Consider the following 19,835-nt stretch of genomic DNA (forward strand, 5'->3'; position numbering starts at 1 on the left):
AGGCAGCAGTGAGGGTTTGTGGATCACGCACACAGATGTTCAAAAACGCCCCTTCCCATGGGCGTCGATAAGGATCCGTACCCTGGCTCGTCATGCGAAGGCAGTCAAGCAAAGTGTGTGGATTATTCTCCATCTGTTCCATTTCCCTTTAATGTGGGTGTCGAGGAGGAGACATTGCTGCTATAAATGTCCAAATGACAAGACACTTTGGTGAGCTGTCATTTGTCGCCAGGTAGCTTCTGAAAAATAAGTTCATTCCTCAGTGGGATTTGCTTGGTAAGATGGGGATGGTTTCATTTTATTTGTATGTATTTTGCACTACTATCCTGTTTTGTATTGTGTTTCTTGTTGTAACGTCACTGGCTTCACCACCACCACCATAAGTAAGTCTAGGATTGGCAGGTCGTATGTGGTAGTGGTGGTGGGGTAAAGTGGCCATGTGGAATGTCCGAACGCTCACTGTGGAGGTGAGGCTGCAACTCCTTTGTCGGGAGCTGGACCGGTACTGTCTGGATAATCTATGACATTCAGGAGGTCCTGTGGACTGGCTCTGGTTTCAGTTACCATGAGGGGTGGACAGTCCTCTACTCGGCGTACAAGACTGCCAAACAACAGGGAGTGGCTCTTATTTTGAACGAAATAATTAAGGGGAGGGGGGCGGGCGGTAAGGTGTAGGAAGATATAAGTCCCCCCCTACTGTGGGCTTGTCTCCTCATCCAGGGAAGGCGAGGAATGGTCTTGGTGGTTTATGCCCCCACCAAACATGAACATCAGTGGAGGGATGCAGGCAAAGCTGATGAGTCAGATGCCTTTTATGACCTCTTGCCACAGGTGCTAGCTAAAGTGGCCCCTCGGGATAGAGTTATCTTGCTAGGTGACCTTAATGCCTAAGTGGGCTATCATGCTGGCACCTGGCCTGGAGTGATTGGAAGGCATGGGCCATATCATCTCAATAATAATGGTAGGAGGCTGCTAGACTTCTGTGCAGTGCATAGGCTTGTAATTATAAACACGCTGTTCTGGCATCGGCAGCGTCCACACAACATCATGGATGCAAGCCCATGTCCTTGAAACCAGGATCTACCGTGGAGCTGTTCTGTCCACTAACCATCGGCTTGTCATCTGTAAGATGCACCTGTAATCTTCCACTATGGTGGTGGGTGTCCATCTGGGACCCCATTCAAACCCACAGTGGCCTGGTATCAGCTAGCTGATAAAAGTTGCAAGTGAGAATTTAATTATTGCTTGCAGCTGGGATTGGCATCGTCCTCCCCCCCACCCCCTCCTTCTGATGCCAAGGGGAAATGGGCGATGTTTAGGACTGTGGTTCATTCAGCTGCAATGGGTGCTTTGGGTACGCAGTCCAAACCTCTGTAGAGACCCTGGCTGATGGAGGAGATGTTCTGGCTGGGTGAGAAAAAGCAAAAGGCGCATTCCCGCTGTCTACAGCATTCCACATCGGTGGATGAGGAGGCTTACTGCAGCCTTCACTCAAAGGTTCAGAGAGCCACATGCCACTGCAAAGATGAATGGTGGAAGCGCATTGCTGAGGAGATGGACTCTGCCTCAGTAGCCCATGATCACAAATCACTCTTTTATTCCATCACCAAATGAACTTGCAGTGCCACACCTATTACACCGGTCTACAGCCAAAATGCTTCCGAAATAAATATAGTCCAACTTTGGTTCTAGTTTTCAAGATATGCTAATGAGCCAGTATATACGACCCTTGACTTGGGAATGGCAGAGGATAAGTAAGTTATAAAGGGAAGGCATCTCAATTTAAACCGAAATAACTAAAATACATCTTTGACTGGATCTATGAATACATCTATGACTAGATTTGGACAGTACTTGCTTTTTGAAAAAACAAAACAATGAATGCCATAATCTGAACCTGATATTGCATCATACATGATATGAATTGCATCATGTTATACCTAGAAGTGATGGATGATGCAATCATAACTAGGCTTACATTCCTCTGCTGAACAAATTGCCCTGTATCAGCTCTATAAATCATACAGTGTCGTGATTTCTTATTTGTCAGTGTTTGATTTTTCAATTGGAACCCATTTCTGTTTAGCCAAAGTGAGCAGAGATGCCTCGTACTGAACAAAGCAGATAACTTCTGCTATGTTTGTGGTGAAATGACTTTTGCATCACAAAAGTGGAGTACAACCACTATGGTTAAGAAAGCCTATCACCTTTATTTTGGCTGCAAAATTGGAGATCAGGACAAGATGTGGGCCCACACATATGCTGCAACACTTGTGCAACAAATCTTCGCCAGTGGTTGAACAGGAAAAGAATGTATGCCTTTTGCAGTGCCAATTATTTGGAGAACCAACAGATCATATCAGCAATTGTTACTTATGCATGGCGCCTCCAGTTGGGAAAGGTGTGTCAAGGAAGAATAAGTCGACTGCATATCCAAACATTCCATCAGCTCATGAGATGTTATTTGGGTTAGATCGTGTAAATAGCAATGTTTACCACCCTTACACATCAAGCTGGGTCTGATGAAGAACTTTGTCAAAACCATGGACAAAACACAAGTAGCTTTCAAGTACGTCCATGGAAAATCTCCAAGGTTAAGTGAAGCTAAGATAAAGGAAGGTGTCTTTGTTGGTCCTCAGATTCGTGAACTTCTTCGAGATGATGAATTTGACAGTGCACTGCGTGGCAAGGAAAATACGGCATGGAAAGCCTTCCAGTTAGTGGCAACAAATTTCCTCGGAAATAACAAGGCAGACAACTACACGGAGTTGGCATGTTGCAACCAAGGCATACAAAAGCCTTGGTTGCAACATGTCACTATCATCTTGATTTTTTCCCACCGAACTGCGGAGCAGTGAGCGATGAGCATGGCGAGCGAATTCACCAGGACATTGCAACAATGGAGAAAAGCTATCAAGGCTAATACATTTTATTTTTATAACCCTTTTGCTGATTTTTAAAGTGTTACATAAACAGAACAGGTGACATGTTATCATGTAAAGCAATCATAAACACATACAAAGACCTAGGTTTACAATTTATGAGTTAAGCTCTACTATCTACACAATATACATAAATGTATATCAGTTGTTTTAATTGTCATATTTGAATTCAGCACGTAAAAATCCATAATAAACAGCACGTTTAATCTTTGAAACAGATGACGTCTAACAAATTGTTGACCAGTGTTATCATCCTTAAGGGAAAGAAAGGTGATCCGATCTCTGAGCCCCAGGAACATGTTTGCAGGTTTGCTGAGCATTTCTGTGAGATCTTGGGGGAAGTGGAAATCCTTGAGTCCCAAAAAACATCATGGGGCCAAGTAGGGATGACTCTGCGGAGGCTGCGGTACCTCAAATTTTGGAAGAAGTCACCTCCTGTGAGTCGCTGGGTGAAGTGCAATCTGTTGAGGAAGTACAGAAGGCGTTCCAGAGTCTGAGACCAGGAAAGGGAGCGGGCAGAGATGATCTCCCAAGCGAAATGCTGAGGGAGGGTGGCGTTTGTGTGCAGACTGCCCTACATGAAGTTGGAAGCGCTGCAGTTTGACCTGGAGTATGCTTCTAAGAAGTGGGGCCTAACCATCGGCCCCTCCAAAACTAATCACCTGCCTAGGTATTTTATTTCATCAAACATTCCACCCCGCAACTACCAATTGGTGATGGGGCAGTTGTGGAGAGAGTGGAGAAGTTTCCATATCTGGACAGTGTACTTATGACGCCAGTTTGACAGCATTGGTCTCACTCCGAATCAGTTGAGCGGGATTGTCTTTTCATCAGCTGCGTAATGCCATGTGGAAGCTACCTGGTCTGTCGCCCCACGCAAAGCTTCGGGTCTTCTCGGCCACGGTCATGCCCTCCCTTCTTTGTGCTTGCAAAACGTGGCCACCTTGAATGTAAAATCAGCACCGGTTAGAAACATTCAGGCTGGCCTGGGTTTAACCTGACTGGATTGTGTGAGGAGCTCACACATCCTTAAAAGATCTGGACAAAGTCCCATTGGTGAGCTCCTCTGGTAGGCAGGGCTGCGTTTGCTTGGTCATGTAGCCCGTATGCCCAGCCACCACATGCCCAAACAGCTTTTGTTCAGCCAGACAGAGGGGGCTTAACGGGAGCTGCACGGGCTGGAGAAGAGATGGACTGATGTGGTATGGAAGGATGTGGTTCTGAACTTGCCGACGACTGGTACCAGCGGTGTCAAGATCGGCCTCTGTGGAGGAGGCTCGTGAAGGATTCTACTGGGCAGTTGGAGGCAGTCGCCCTCCAACAACAACGGAGGCCAGAGGAGTGACGCTCACAACAATGAGCAGAGCGCCGGGCAGCTCAAACACAGCAAGTTGGCAGAGTAGCGGGCACAGCTGGTGCATTGGCAAGTCATCTCAGTCAACCCATGGCACCTGGGTCTGTCCCGTGACCTTTTTGCCAGCGAGCGTTACACAATTCACCTGGCCTTAACTTGCGCATAGCCTGGCACAAGGGCTGTGGTGACATCACCGCCACTTAGTGGTGAATTGCGGTTGTTGGAGTAAAGTGTGGGTATTCCGAACTACATTTTTTTGTATTATTTTACCAGGTTCCTGACTTTGTCCGTAACTGGCAAGCGATTGATTTTGAACACCGTTTAGCTTTTTTTGTCATTTCTTAGCAACAACCGTCACAAATGATTGCGACCGTGATTGTAATAGCTCCTGACAGTTTCGCGACCCCCCCCCCCACCCATTAATATTCTAATTGACCCTCCAGACTTGTGCCACTCGGTGCGTTCCTTATGAAAGTTTTGGTCTCGTGAAACAGCGGACTCACAGTAGGGTAGAGGGGAAGGGGTCTCATTATAATCTGGGCATGGCCCGAGGTCATCACCATCCTCACACGTCAGCCCCGATTAAGCACACACTTCCCTTTAATTGCTGCCAAAAAAAGAAATAAACCCCCAATAGAGCCAGGGTGCCGGTTAATTCTACTGTCGTGATGGCAATTAATAATTAATCATGTTCAGTGCTGCTCGCGAGACAAAGGTACAAATTTGGTTTTACATCGCAGTGGCAAGGGGACGCAGGTGGAGTGGCCCCAGGGGACCTTAAAAATGCCCAAGCAGCCAGCTACAAGCGGCCAGCAATAATAGGTGCTGTCGAAAGTGTGGTGTGTGTGGTGTGCTGTGTGTGTGTGGTGTGCTATGTGTGTGTGTGTGGTGTGTGGTGTCTGTGTGGTGTGCGTGGTGTGTGTGTGGGGTGTGTGTGGTGTGGTGTGTGTTTTGTGTGTGTGTGTGATGGCTAATGCCAGTGCATAACTTGACACCCGTGTTGAAATTGTGCGTCGAGGTAATAGTCGTAAATGGCTTGCGGTGAGAGAAAAGACGACGACGATAATGGTAGTGGGGGTGGTGGGAGGAAGGTTCTCCGTTAGTGGTGCAGTGCGGGGGAAGAAGCAGGGATAGAGGAGAGGTGACCTGCAGTGTGGTGAATTTGTGGGTGAGTGGATGAGTGAGTGAGTGGGTGAATGAGATGTTGGGTGGGTAAGTGAGTGGGTGTTGCTGTGACCATAGTGTGGGGAATCCGGCAAAAACAACTCCCTACCTCCTCGTTGGTGCCAGACGGCAACGCTGTGGTGGGCATTGCCGTGGGGGGAGGGCCAATTTGGATGGGCCATTCTCCTCATGGCGTTTGTAACCACCACAGCTGCCAAATGGGGGCTCTGAACAGGTACGAGGGGCTGGTAACCCCTCCACCTTCAATTAATTTCCACAAAACCATGTGCAAAATATCTAATTAAGTTTGTGCCGGAGGCCCCGGGGGAACAGGCGTCTATGACGTATTCTGGCCAAACCCCATTTAGCGGAGCCAGGAAACTCAATCCTTATCCTCGGGGTTCCTCGAGAAACAACAAAAAACTACTGCAGGTGGCCACGTGGAATGTTCGAACTCTCACTGCGGAGGAGAGGCACCCAGTCTTCTGTCGGGAGCTGGACCAGTACCGCCTGGATCTCTGTGGTATTCAGGAGGTCCAGGAGACCGGCTCTGCCTCCTGCCACCATGAGGGGTTGACAGTCCTCTACTCAGGGCAGGAGACTGCCAAACAACAGGTAGTGGCTCTTCTTCTGAACAAAAGAATGAAGGGGTCGTGGCAGCGTGGCGGTGAGGTGTGGGAAACTATACTGTAAGCCCCAGGCTACTTTGGGCTCGCCTTCCCTTACTTATGTCACCACCGAAGACGAACATCCGTGGAGGGATGCAGGCAAGGCCGATGAGTCAGATGCCTTCCATGACCTCCTGTCACAGGTACTAGCTAAAGTGGCCCCTCGGGATAGAGTCATCTTGTTGGGTGACTTCAATGCCCGAGCTGGCACCTGGTCTGGAGTGATTGTAAAGCATGGGCCAGAGCAGCTCAATAACAACGGTAGGAGGCTGCTCGATTTTTGTGCAGCCCATGGGCTTGTAATTACCAACACGCTGTTCCGGCATCGGCGCATCCACGCAACATCATGGATGCATGCCAGGTCAAAGCAAAAACATCTGCTGGATTACATAGTGACGGAACAGCAGATGCGGGCCCATGTCCTTGACACCAGGACCTATCGTGGAGCTGATCTGCCCAATGACCATCGACTAGTCATCTGTAAGATGCGCCTGCCATTTTTCCACTCCGGTGATGGGTGTACACCCAGGACCCCATTCAAACCCATAGTGGCCTTGACTCAGCTAGCTGATGAAAGTTGCAAGCAATAATTTAATCATCGCTTGCGGCTGGGGTTGGTATCGTCCCCCGCTCCTCCTGATGTCGAGGGGAAATGGGCGAGGTTTAGGACTGTGGCTCATGCAGCTGCAATGGCTGCTTTGGGTTCATGGTCCAGACCTCCCCAGAGACCCTGGCTGACAGAGGAGGTGTTCATTCTGGCTGAGAAAAAGCAACAGGCCCACTCTCATCGTCTACAGCATCCCACGTCAGAGAATAAGGAGGCTTATCGCAGCCTTCGTTCGAGAGCTGTGAGGTGCTGCAAGGATGGGTGGTGGTCGCGGGTTGCTGAGTAGATGGAGTCTGCCACAATGGCCCGCGATCACAAATCACTCTTTAACTCCATCAAAAAGTAACTTGCAGCGCCACACCTATTACCATCATTAGAGGAAGGAACAGTGATCCAATCCCTGACCCCCAGGAACAGGTTTGCAGATTTTCTGAGCATTTCTGTGAGGTCCTGGGGGAGGGGAAATCCCTCATCCGGGAAGACATCGTGGGTCAAAGTGGGGATGACCCTGCTGAGGCTGCGGTGCCTCAAATATTATAAGAAGAATAAGTCACCTGTGAGTGGCTGGCTGAAGTGTCATCTTTTGAGGAAGTACTGAAGGCAATAAAGAGTCTGAGACCAGGAAAGGCACCGGGCAGAGATTATCTCCCAAGCAAAATGCTGAGGGAGGGTGGCGTTTGTGCACAGGCTGCCCTACATGTTATCATAACAACAGCCTGGACCACTGGACGGGTTCCGCAGGATTGGAAGGATGCCCTGGTGGTCCCCCTTTTCAAGAAGGGGGATCGCACAGACTGTAACAACTACAGGGGCATCTCACTCCTCAGTGTGCTGGGAAAGGTCCTGGCAAGAATTATTCAACATCGCCTTGCCAGGCATGCTGAGGAGAGGCTTGCGGAGCCCCAATGCGGTTTCAGGAAAGGGCGGTCCTGCACAGATGTCATATTTTCTGTCCGTTTGCAAGCGCAGAGGTGTGGGAATTCCAACAAGACCTACATCTCTGCTTTATTGACCTGGTCAAGGCCTATGATACCATCAGTAGGCCTGGGCTCTGGGTTGTTCTTCATGCTTTCGGAGTCCCTGACCCTCTGCTCATGCTCATTAAGGACCTTCATGATGGTCAGCGGGCCCAGGTAAAACTACGTGGCCGGGAGTTGGAGCCATTCCCTGTTCACTTTGGGGTGCGACAGAGATGTCCTCTGGCTCCCACATTATTTAACATATATTTTGACCATGTAGTTCGTGAAGCCTTCGATAGCTGTACCAGAGGAATTTCCATCTGGTACACATACAATGGGAGGCTTATCGATGCTCTGGTGCGGTCAAAGGATGGCTTCCTCTTGGTCAACCATGTTATGTATGCCGATGATCTGGTAATTGCTGCTCACTCAGAGGAGAAGTTGGAGGCGCTGCTGCTGAACCTGGAGCTTGCCATTAAGAGGTGTGGCCTTTCCATCAACCCCACCAAAACTAAGCACCTGCCTGGGTATTTTGTACCATCGGACACTCTACCCCCACAACTCCCAATTGGTGATGGGGCAGTTGCGGAGAGAGTGGGGTCATGTAGCCCGCATGCCCAGCCACCGCATACCTAAACAGCTTTTGTTCAGCCGGATAGAGGGAGCTAAACGGGCGCGGCACGGGCTAGAGAAGATATGGAGTGAAGTGGTACAGGAGGATGTGGAGCTGAGTGGACTTGCCGATGACTGGTAGCAGCAGTGTCAAGATCGGCCTCTGTGGAGGAGGCTCGTGAAGGACACTACTGGGCAGTTGGAGGCAGTCGCCCTCCAACAACAACGGAGGGTGGTAGAGCGACGCTAACAACAAAAACGAGCGAAGCGCCGGGTGGCTATAGCACAGCAAGTTGGCTTAAGTGGTGCATCAGCCAGTCATCTCAGTCAGTCGACCCGTGGTACCTGGGTCTGCCCCGTGACCTCCTGCCAGCGGGCGTTTGACACTTCACGTGGCCTCAACGTGCACATATCCTGCAGAAGCGTCGTAGTGATGTCACCACCACTTAGTGGCGAATGGCGGTTTTTATTGTAGTATGGTGAGTTTATGGGTGGGTGAATGGGTGAGTGGGTGAATGGGTTGAGTGGGTGAATGAGCTGTTAAGTGGATCGGTTAGTGAGTGTGTTGTTGTGACCTGCAGTGTGGTGAGTTGGTGGGTGAGTGGGTATGCAAGTGAGAGTTGTCACCTGCAACGCGGTGCGAGGGGGTGGATGAGTGAGTGATTGGGTGGGTTATTGGGTGGCTGGGTGGGTGAGTGGGCGGGCGAGTTAGTGGTTGTGTGATCTATAAGAGTTAATCCGCCTACCCGCAGTATTAACCAGGGGCGGCTGCTTTCCATGGCACCGCGAACCCCCGGGACAAACGACAAACTCGCTGCAGACCCGTTTGATATTTCCTCACCCCCGGATGTGACAAGCAGTGCACCACCCCGTGTGAGTTCCGATCGCATGCACACAACAAGCATCTTAGGACTGCCCGTGCACGGCGGACGCTTATCTGATCTCTCAGAGAGAGAGAGAGGTTGTGCAGGGGGTGGGGGACGACTCAGATGCACCAGGCGGAGCCACAGGTGAGTGGGGAGGCAGTAGCAGCAGCAGCCACGCGGTGAAGGAGCCTGCACGACCAACAGTTGCCCAAGCTCTGCGGTCTCTCTACATTCGAAGGTGTTACCAGCCAATTAATGAGGGTGTGGGAGGGAAAAACACGTTTTTATATTTTACCAGGTAAGGCCCCAATGAACATCTCGAACCGATCACGAGGCACTAAGCGCCGGAGCCGCATCCTCAGCAATGGCAGCAACCAAGGAGACGCGCACCACTGCTGCCGCTGCTGCTGATCCCCCCCCACCCCTCACCCAAGACGTGTGAATGGAGCGACGCCTTGGGACAACTCAAGATTTGCGAATCACGTAGTCGTTATCGCCACCCAATGTGTAGCCTTCAAAATAAAAACTAAACTATTTTTTATTTCATCTTGACTTAAAGCTTTCGTGACTGCAGGAATTCCTATTTGGGTATTTCGGTAAAGCCACGTAGATAGAAAAATAATTAAAAAAACATGTATATTTTTTTCTGTTTCAGCAGCTCTCATCTGATGACGATTGCTTGTGTTGTGATCGAAACGTCGAGATATTGTGATTTTTTTAAATTATTTTTCTATCTACGTGGCTTTACCGAAAGACCTAAATAATATTTTTATTTATTTTTACCAGGTAAGGCCCCACTGGAGCCACGTGCCACTTTTTCAGAAGCGACACATGGCTATCACAAATGATAGCCCAACGAAGTTTGCTTTTCGTCACGTGAAATTTATAGCAAAAGCCAAATACTCAACTCACTTGTCTAAATGTAGAGGGACAAACCGGAGGACCCGGATAAAAATCCACACGGTCACGGGGAGAGGGACACCGCAAACTATAATTCTACATGCGTCAGTGTCCGGATCGAACCCATAAATCCTGTACACCAGGCGAGGTGTGGGAGGGGGCGACACTGTATCCCGTTCTGATTGGGACAGGTGGAGTCTACGCATTGCTGTGCCACTTGCTTTTGAGAAAGTGTTATCGCTCCTCCCCGTTGCTCGTCCACAGCAACGGAATTTGGCAACACTCTTTGTGTGATCCACCAACCGTCGCTTTCTGCCTGGATGACTGGCCGCTTGCAGCGTAGCCACCACTACCTCAATTACAGAGAGAGGGAGATCTATGGATGGCAGTGATTCAGAGGAGGGGTGGCCACGCAGAAGCCACGAGGTGCACGGGATGGAGATACCCTGTTATTTTTGTTATTCTAGAGGTTATTCTTGCTATTATTGTTTTATTGTTGATATTATAATTGGTGTTATTGTTGTTATTCTTATAAATGTTCGTATTGTTATTGCTGTTACTGTTATTGTTAGCATTGTTATTGCTGTTATTATTGTTCTCATTGTTGTTATTGGTATTTATGTTATTGTTGTTTTTGTTGTTCATGTTGCTATTTTTATTGTTATTGGTATTGATATTATTGTTCTTGTATGTTGCTGCCGTGCCAACGCAGGCCCCGAAACTGAGTGGCGGTGCTAGCCAGCGTGCCGAACGCCAGGTGGGCATCATGGTGGTGCTCATGGTGCTCGCGTTCCTCATCTCGTGGACCCCTTACGCAGCCTGCTCCATCGCCGTGGCCGTCACGCCGGGACTCAAGGTGACGGGGGGGGGGGGGGGGTGATGGCCGTCGAGAGGTGCGAATTGAGCAGGGGTTGGGAGAGAGCAGGTGAGGAGGGTTGGAGGTGAGGAGGAGGTGAAGAGGGTTGGAGGTGAGGAAAGCTGGAGGTGAGGAGGCCTGGAGGTGAGGAGGCCTGGAGGTGAGGAGATGAGGAAGATGTGAGGAAGATTGGAGGTGAGGAGGAGGCGAGGAGGGTTGGAGGTGAGGAGCAGGTGAGGAGGACCATACTCGCCATGCGGACAGAAACAACCGGCACGGATAGACAATGACATGAAAAGACAACGACATTGATAAACAACAACACGGATAGACAACGACATGGATAAACAACAACACGGATAGACAATGACATGGATAAACAACACGGATAGACAACGACATGGATAGACAACGACACAGATATACAATGACACAGATAAACTAAAGTGGCCCCTCGGGATAGAGTCATCCTGTTGGGTGACTTTCATGCCCGAATTGGTAATGATGCTGGCACCTGGTCTGGAGTGATTGGAAGGCATGGGCCAGACCAGCTCAATAACAACGGTAGGAGGCTGCTAGATTTTTGTGCAGCCCATGGGCTTGTAATTACCTACACCCTGTTCCAGCATCAGCGCATCCACGCAACATTATGGATGCAGGCAGGTCCAAGCAAGAACATCTGCTGGACTATATAGTGACGGAACAGTGGATGCGGGCCCATGTCCTTGACACCAAGACCTACCGTGGAGCTGATCTGCCCACTGATCATCAGCCCCATCAAAACTAGCCCATACCGTGCCCGTTTAGCCCTTCTATCTGGCCGAACAAAAGTTGTTTAGGCATGCAGTGGCTGGGCATGTGGGCTACCTGACCCAGCCAACGCACCCTTGCCTGCCGGAGGAGCTCACCGATGGGACTTTGTCCAGATCTTTTAAGGATGTGTGAGCTCCTCACACAATCCAGCCTGGTTAAACCAAGGATGGATCGTAGGCAGGCCAGCCTAAATGTTTCTAACTGGCAAAGATGTGCTATTATGGCAGCACACGTTTCGCAAACATAGAGAAGGGAGTGCAGAACTGTGTAGAGTGACAGACCAGGTAGCTTCCTCATAGCGTTTTGCAACCAATGAAAATATCATGCCGCTCGACTGATTCAGAGTGAGACTTCTGTTGTCAAACCAGAGCCCATGAGCACACTGCCCAGGAATGAAACACTCTCCACTCTCTCTACAAACGCCCCACTCCAATTGGGAGTTGAGCGTGGAGTGTCCGATGGTACAAAATACCCAGGCAGGTGCTTAGTTTTGGTGGGGTTGACGGTAAGGCCCCACCTCTTAGTGGCACACTTCAGATTCAGCATCAGAGCCTCCAACTCCTCCTCTGAGTGAGCAGCAATTACCAGATCATCAGCATACGTAACATGGTTGACCAATAGGGAGCCATCCCTTGACCGCACCCGGGCATCGATCAGCCTCCCATTGTATCTGTACCAGATGGAAATTCCTCCGGTACAGCCATTAAAGGCTTCACGAAGTACGTGGTCAAAATGATGTTAAATAATGTGGGAGCCAGAGGACATCCCTGTAGCACCCAAAGGTGTACAGGGAATGGCTCCGACTCCCGGCCACATAGTTTTACCCAGGCCCACTCACCAACATGAAGGTCCTTAATTATAATGAGCAGAGAGTCAGGGACTCTGAAAGCACGATGAACAACCCAGAGCCCAGGCCTACTGATGGTATCATAGGCCTTGACCAGGTCAATAAAGCAGAGATCTCGGTCTTGTTGGATTCCCTACATCTCTGCTGTAGCAGTCGGACAGAAACTATGACATCTGTGCAGGACTAGCCTTTCCTGAAACCACATTGGGGCTCCGCCAGTCTCTCCTCAGCGTGCCTGCAAGGCGATGTTGATTCATCCTTGCCAGGACCTTTCCCGGCACACTGAGGAGTGAGATGCCCCTGTAGTTGTTACAGTCTTTGCGGTACCCCTCTTTGAAGAGGGGGACAACCAGAGCATCCTTTAAAACATGTGGAACCCGTGCAGTGGTCCAGACTGTTATTATGTTGTCATGTAGGGCAGTCTGTGCACAAACGCCACCCTCCCTCAGCATTTCGCCTGGGAAATAATCTTTTCCCAGTGCCTTTCCTGTTCTCAAACTTTGGATCACCTTCAGTACTTCCTCAAAAGATGGCACCTCAGGCATCCACTCACAGGGGGTGACTACTTACAATATTTGAGGCACCGCAACCTCAGCAGGGTCATCTCCACTTTTCTCCATGATGTTTTCCAGGCTGAGGGATTTCCCCTCCCTCAAGACCTCACAGAAATGCTCAGCTAATCTGCAAACCTGTTCCTGGAGGTCGGAGATTGGATCACCGTTCTTTCTCCTAATGATGGTAATAGGTGTGGTCAGTGGGCAGTTCAGCTCCACAGTAGGTCCTGGTCTCAAGGACATGGGCTCTCATCCGCTATTCCATCACAATGTAGTTCAGCAGATGTTCTTGCTTGGACCCGGCATGCATCCATAATGTTGCGTGGATGGGCTGATGCTGGAACAGCGTATTGGTACTTACATGCCCATGGGATGCATAAAAATTTGCAGCCTCCTTCCGTTGGGATTGAGCTGATGTAGCCCATGCCTTCCAATCACTCCAGACCAGGTGCCAGCATCATGACCAACTCGGGCAATAAAGTTACCTAACAGGATGACTCTATCCCAAGGGGCCACTTTAACTAGCACCTGTTACAGGAGGTCATGGAAGGCATCTGACTCATAGTCCTTTCCTGCATCCCTCCACTGATGTTGATCTTTGGTGGGGGCATAGATAATCACGACCACCACTCCTTGCCTCTGGTTGATGAGAAGACGCGCCCAAAGTATCCTGGGGCTTACAGCTTCTCACACCTCACCGCCACGCTCCCACGCTCCCTTCATTTTTTTGTTCAGAAGAAGAACTACTCCCTGTTGTTTGGCAGTCTCTTGCCCTGAGTAGAGGACTGTCCACCCCTCATTGTGGCAGGAGCCAGCGCCAGTCCACCAGACCTCCTGAATACCGCAGAAATCCAGGTTGTTCCGATCCAGCTCACGACAGAGGAGTGGCAGCCTCTCTTCCGCAGTGAGCGTTTGAACATTCCACGTGACCACCCACAGTGGATTTTTGCTGTTTCTGGAGGAACCCAGAGGGTAAGAATTAAATATCCTGCCTCCACCAAATGGGGTTTGGCCAGGAGACGTCATAGACGTCTGTCTCCCTGGGGCCTCCTGCACAAGCTTGGTTTGATATTTTTTGCCATCGTTTAGTAGTAATTAATTTGTAGGTGGAGGGGTTACTAGCCCCTCGCACCCATTCAGAGCCCCCATTTGGCCGCGGTGGTGGCTGCAAATACCATTAGGGGAATGGCCAATTGAAATTGGTCCTCCCCCCATGGCACTGATCACCACAGCGTTACTGTCCTGCACAAAAGAGGAGGTGGGGGGTTGTTTTGCCGGACACAGTGACACACCCAGTGACACATAGTGACACACAGTGACACACAGACACACTGTGACACAAACAGTGACACACAGAGTGACACACACGTGCCTGTGTCATTCGCAGCTGAGCCCGCTCCTCGCCACGGTGCCACTGTATGCAGCCAAGTCGAGCACCGCCTACAACCCGGTGATCTACATCATCCTGAACCGCAACGTGGGTACCCTCACCACTCACTCATCACTCACTCACCACCCACTCACCACCCACTCACCACTCACAACCTGGTGATCTACATTATCCTGAACCGTAACGTGGGTACCCTCAACATTCACTCACCACCCACTTACCACCCACTCACCACTCACTCACCACCCACTCACCACTCAGTCACCGCCTGCAACCCGGTGATGTACATCATCCCGAACCGTAACGTGGGTACCCTCACCACTCACTCACTCACCACCCACTCACCACCCACTCACCACTCACTCACCACTCTCAACCCAGTGATCTACATTATCCTGAACCACAATGTGGGTACCCTCAACATTCACTCACCACCCACTTACCACCCACTCACCACTCACCACCCACTCACCACTCAGTCACCGCCTACAACCCGGTGATGTACATCATCCCGAACTGTAACGTGGGTACCCTAACCACTCACTCACCACCCACTCACCACTCACAAACCACTCACAACCCACTCACCACTCACAAACCACTCACAACCCGGTGATCTACATTATCCTGAACCAAAACGTGGGTACCCTCACCACTCACCACCCACTTACCACCCACTCACCACTCACTCACCACTCACAACCCGGTGATCTACATTATCCTGAACCAAAACGTGGGTACCCTTACCACTCAATCACCACCCACTCACCACCCACTCACCAATCACTCACGTAGGGAGTGAAATAAGTTCAACATACCTACACACGCTCGCCACTCACACCGCATGTTTGTGCGTCTACGTATTTGTCTCTCTGCGCGTCGTCGTCCGTCGATGCGGCCCTCTGGCCGCATCAATTCTCTCCTCTGAGCCTAGAGGCTTTCATCGGCGCCGAGCAGTAGGAGGGGGGGAGACAGGGGGAGAGCAGCGAGAGGGCCAGGAGAGGGGGTAATATACCGAGTGAGGAGAGAGAGTAACCACAGGGAGATTGAAGGGTTGGCGAGAGCAAAAGCGAGAGAAGTTGAAGGAAGAAAGAGAGAGCGCGTGTTGGTGATGGTGCTGGTGGTGTGGAATGAACCCAGTGACCTGGGTTCAATTCCCAGTCAACATTGGTGAGGATTATCTGAACTGGTCTTGGACCCCTCTCCTAGGTCGTCTCAACCTCAAATGCGTACCTGGTGCGATGTGTAAATATCGCCACGAGGGAGGAAAAGGTGACCAGGCATGCGTGGTGCTGGCCACCTACCCCTTCATGTGCCGTGCCACCCTTTATCGGTGCTGCTACTCGCTAACAGCACTTGCCCCTGCTTCGTGTTATGGCTACACAGGGGATATTTGCCTTTTTTTGTGGCGGTGGTAGTGGTTTTCCCCTAATTGTGTGAAAATTCTGCTGAGTCGTGGCCACCCGGAAAATCAGCCATTTGGCTTTTTTCACAAGACACATCAATAACCAACAACCGCCGTTCGCCAGGACGTGATGGTGATGTCACCGCGACATCTGTGTCAGGCCAGGTGCACTTTGAGGCCATGTGAAGTGTCAAAGGCTCGCTGACAGGAGGTCTCAGGACAGACCTAGTGCCATGGGTTGACTGACAGGCAACTTCACCAACTGTGACCCAATTGTGCAACTTGCTGCATTTTAGCCACCCAGCGCTCCGCTCGTTGTTGTGAGCATCACTCCTCAGCCCTACGTTGTTGTGGGCGACTGCCTCCAACTGCCCAGTAGCAGCATCTTTCACGAGCTTCCTCCATAGAGGCTGATCTTGACACCTCTGATACCAGTCTTCGTCAAGTCCACTCCTCTAAACATCCTTCCAGCCCGTGTCGTGCACGTTTAGCTCCCTCTATCCGGTCAAACAGAAGCTGCTTGGGCATGCGGTGGCTGGACATGCAGGCTACATGACTCAGGTGATGCAGCCTTGCCTGCCGGAGGAGCTCACTGATGGAGATGTGTCCAGATATTTCAAGGATGTGCAAGCTCCTCACACAATCCAGGTTTGTTAAACCCAGAATGGATTGTAGGCAGGCCAGCTTGAATCTTTCTAACTGGCGCAGATTAATGGAGGGCATAACTGTGGCCATGAAGACCCGAAGCTCGTGTGGAGTGGCAGACTAGGTAGCTTCCACATGACAGCCAATTAAAATATAATGCTGCCCGACGGATTCAGAGTGAAATCTCTGCTGTCAAACCAGAGCTGGTCATAAGCACACGACCCACTTATGGAAAACTCTCCACTCTATCCACAAACTGCTCCATCACCAATGGGTAGTTGAGGGAGTGGAGTGTTTGATGAAACAAAATCACCAGGCAAGTGCTTAGTTTTGGTAGGGCTGATAGTAAGACCCCACCTCTTAGTGCCACGCTAGATGTTCAGCAGCAGCGCCTCCACCTCCTCCTTTGCTGTAGCAGATGATCAAAAAATGTGGCATGCATATAGACCGCCCCCATTTGAAACCACATTAGAGCTCCACAAGTCTCTCCTCAGCATTATTGGCAAGGCGTTGTTGAATGATCCCTGCCAGGACCTTTCCCGGCATACTGAAGAGGGAGATATCCCTGCAGTTGTTAAAGTCTGTGCTGTCCCCCTTCTTAAAGAGGGGGGCCACCAGGGCATTCTTTAAATCCTTCGGAATCCATCCTAAGTTCCAGCCAGTTGCCATGATGCCATGTAGGGTAGTCTGCACACAGATGCAATCCTCCCTCAGCATTTCGCTTGGGGCATCATCTCTGCCAGGTGCTTTCCTGATCTCAGACTCCGGATCGCCTCTCGTACTTCCTCCACAGATGGCACTTCAGCGAGCCATTCAGAAGGGGTGGCTACTTCTTCCAATATTTGAGGCACAGCAGCCCGAGCAGGGTCATCCTCACCTTGCCCCATGATGTTGTCTGGGATGCAAGTAACTTATTTTGATGGAATTAAAGAGTGATTTGTGATTGCGGGAAACTGAGGCAGATTCTGTCTCCTCGAGCAACCCACGGCCACCACTCATCCTTGCAGCACCACATGGCTCTCCGAATCTCTGGGCAAAGGCTGCAGTAAGCCTCCTCATTCTCCGATGTTCATAGTTCATAGTTCATTTATTTGGTATAGCCCTGTGAGCCATTCGGCTCTTGAATCGGGTGCAACCGTAACAAACAAAAAACATGAACAAGAAAACATGTTAAAGTGATTATGTGACTGTGCAAACAGAAAATACAGGAAAAAAATATCAAAATATTCCTGAAATAGCACCGTACACCAACGCTGTGTGCAAAAATCCCAGTGGGATGCAAGTCAAATAACAACAACAACCACAAGACGACTAAGATTAAGGCCATCAGTCTAACTCCGTACTACAATAAACAAAAACATGGCCAAAACAAAAAAATGTTCGAAATCACCAAAATAAAAGCCATAAATCCAATGTAACAGTGATCATAGGGACTGTGACCGAATTTTTAACAATAAACTACATAAATAAATTATAGCACCAAAATCTAGAGCCATATTTTAGGCCACTGAATAGCAGTGGCATCTAGGGTTGTACAACTCCTCTAGAGCAGTTTTGAGTGAAGATCTCATAGGTAGTGATTCAAGTTGCAGTTTATTGGCAATAGCATTCCAGACCCTGGGGGCATCAATAGCAAAGGCCCTTCCTCCAGTTTTTGTATGGCAATAGGGAATGTGAAGCTGGTAAATGAGCGAAGACCTGAGGTCAAATTTGTTCTTTAAAACAGAGAGGAGATCCAGTAGGTAGTCTGCGGAATTTTTTGTAAGTACATCGTGAATAAATAAGATCTGGTGTACAAGCCGTCGAACATTAAGAGATGTTAAGTTTGACCCAATGTAGAGATCACAGTGGTGAGTCCTATATGGGCAGTTCAATGCAAATCATAAGGCCGAGTGATAGAAGGAATAAAGCTTCTTCAGTACAGTACTTGGGGCTGATTTATACACGATGTCACAGTAGTCAAGTAGAGGCAGTATGGTAGCTTTTATCAATTCCAAACGGAACATTGGGGGGAAGCAGTGCTTGTGTCGATACAGAAAACCAATTTTTATTTTTGTCTTTTTACCAATATAATCAATGTGATCTTCAAAACTAAGTTTTGAATCCAGGATGACCCCAAGATACTTATAGATCTTGACTTGCTCTATTTGATAATTATTCAAGGAATGTAATTGGGGAAAAATAACTTCCTGCTTTAGTCCCGGAGAGAAGCATAGCACCTTGGTTTTGGAGGTATTCAGGACTAGCTGATTTTGTAGTTTGTTGAAATCACCCTGGAGCTTAGCAATCACGTCATCCAGAGAGCGGCCAGCAGTAATCAGTATCGTGTCATCTGCAAAAAGATTTACCCTGGAATGATCCAGTTCAGTGCCCAAGTCATTGACATAAAGAGAGAACAAGAGGGGGCCGAGGATGGAACCCTGTGGAACCCCTTTTGTTATCTTAACACTGTTTGACCTCCAACCATCTGTGAATACAGTTTGGGTGCGAGAAAAGAGGTAATTTTTTAACCATTGTACTGTGTTCTCGGAAAAACCGAGGCAACTTAGTTTACTAAAAGCAGGGTGTTGTGGTCAACTGTATCAAAAGCTTTAGACAGGTCAAGAAAAAGACAGGCACAGTACTGCTCATTATCAAGGCTATTGTAAATTTGATTCAAAAAGTCTAATGCAGCAGATGTGGTGCTGTATTTTTTCCGGAACACAGATTGTTTTAGATGTAGTAGATTGTTGGTGGACAGGAAACTGCTAATTTGGTAGTTCAATCATTTTTCAAAAATTTTCATCAATGGGGACAAAATTGAGATAGGTCGGTAGTTATTGGGATCATCTTTAGAGCCCCCTTTGTTAAGTGACGGACATAGGAATGTTTCCATTCTAGAGGAACTGATGCTTCTTTGATGGACAGGTTGAAAATATGGGCTATAGGTTTGTATATTAGGTGACCAACAGTTAGTAGAGCAAAGACGGGAAAACTATCTGCTCCGGTAGAGGAGGACCCTTTGAGGTAGGACAGTTATTTCAGAACATTACTTTCGTGGATTGGTTGGAAACTAAATTCGTTTAATGTTTGGACAGGGGTGTAGGAATTTTGCAGGAGCAGGGGTGACTCCCAATACATTATCAAAAAGATTACCAGCTGCAGAAAAATGAAGGTTAAAATTGTCAACTATTTTTTTGGGATCTGAAAAATATTCCCCATTTCGGTGAAGCTCAACGGGCAGATTTTCTGTTTTGGATGCCTTTTCGATAGA

The sequence above is a fragment of the Petromyzon marinus genome, chromosome 48, assembly GCF_048934315.1.
Source record: "Petromyzon marinus isolate PM22_M1 ecotype Great Lakes invasive population chromosome 48, UKy_Petmar_22M1.pri1.0, whole genome shotgun sequence".
Lineage (NCBI taxonomy): Eukaryota > Metazoa > Chordata > Hyperoartia > Petromyzontiformes > Petromyzontidae > Petromyzon > Petromyzon marinus.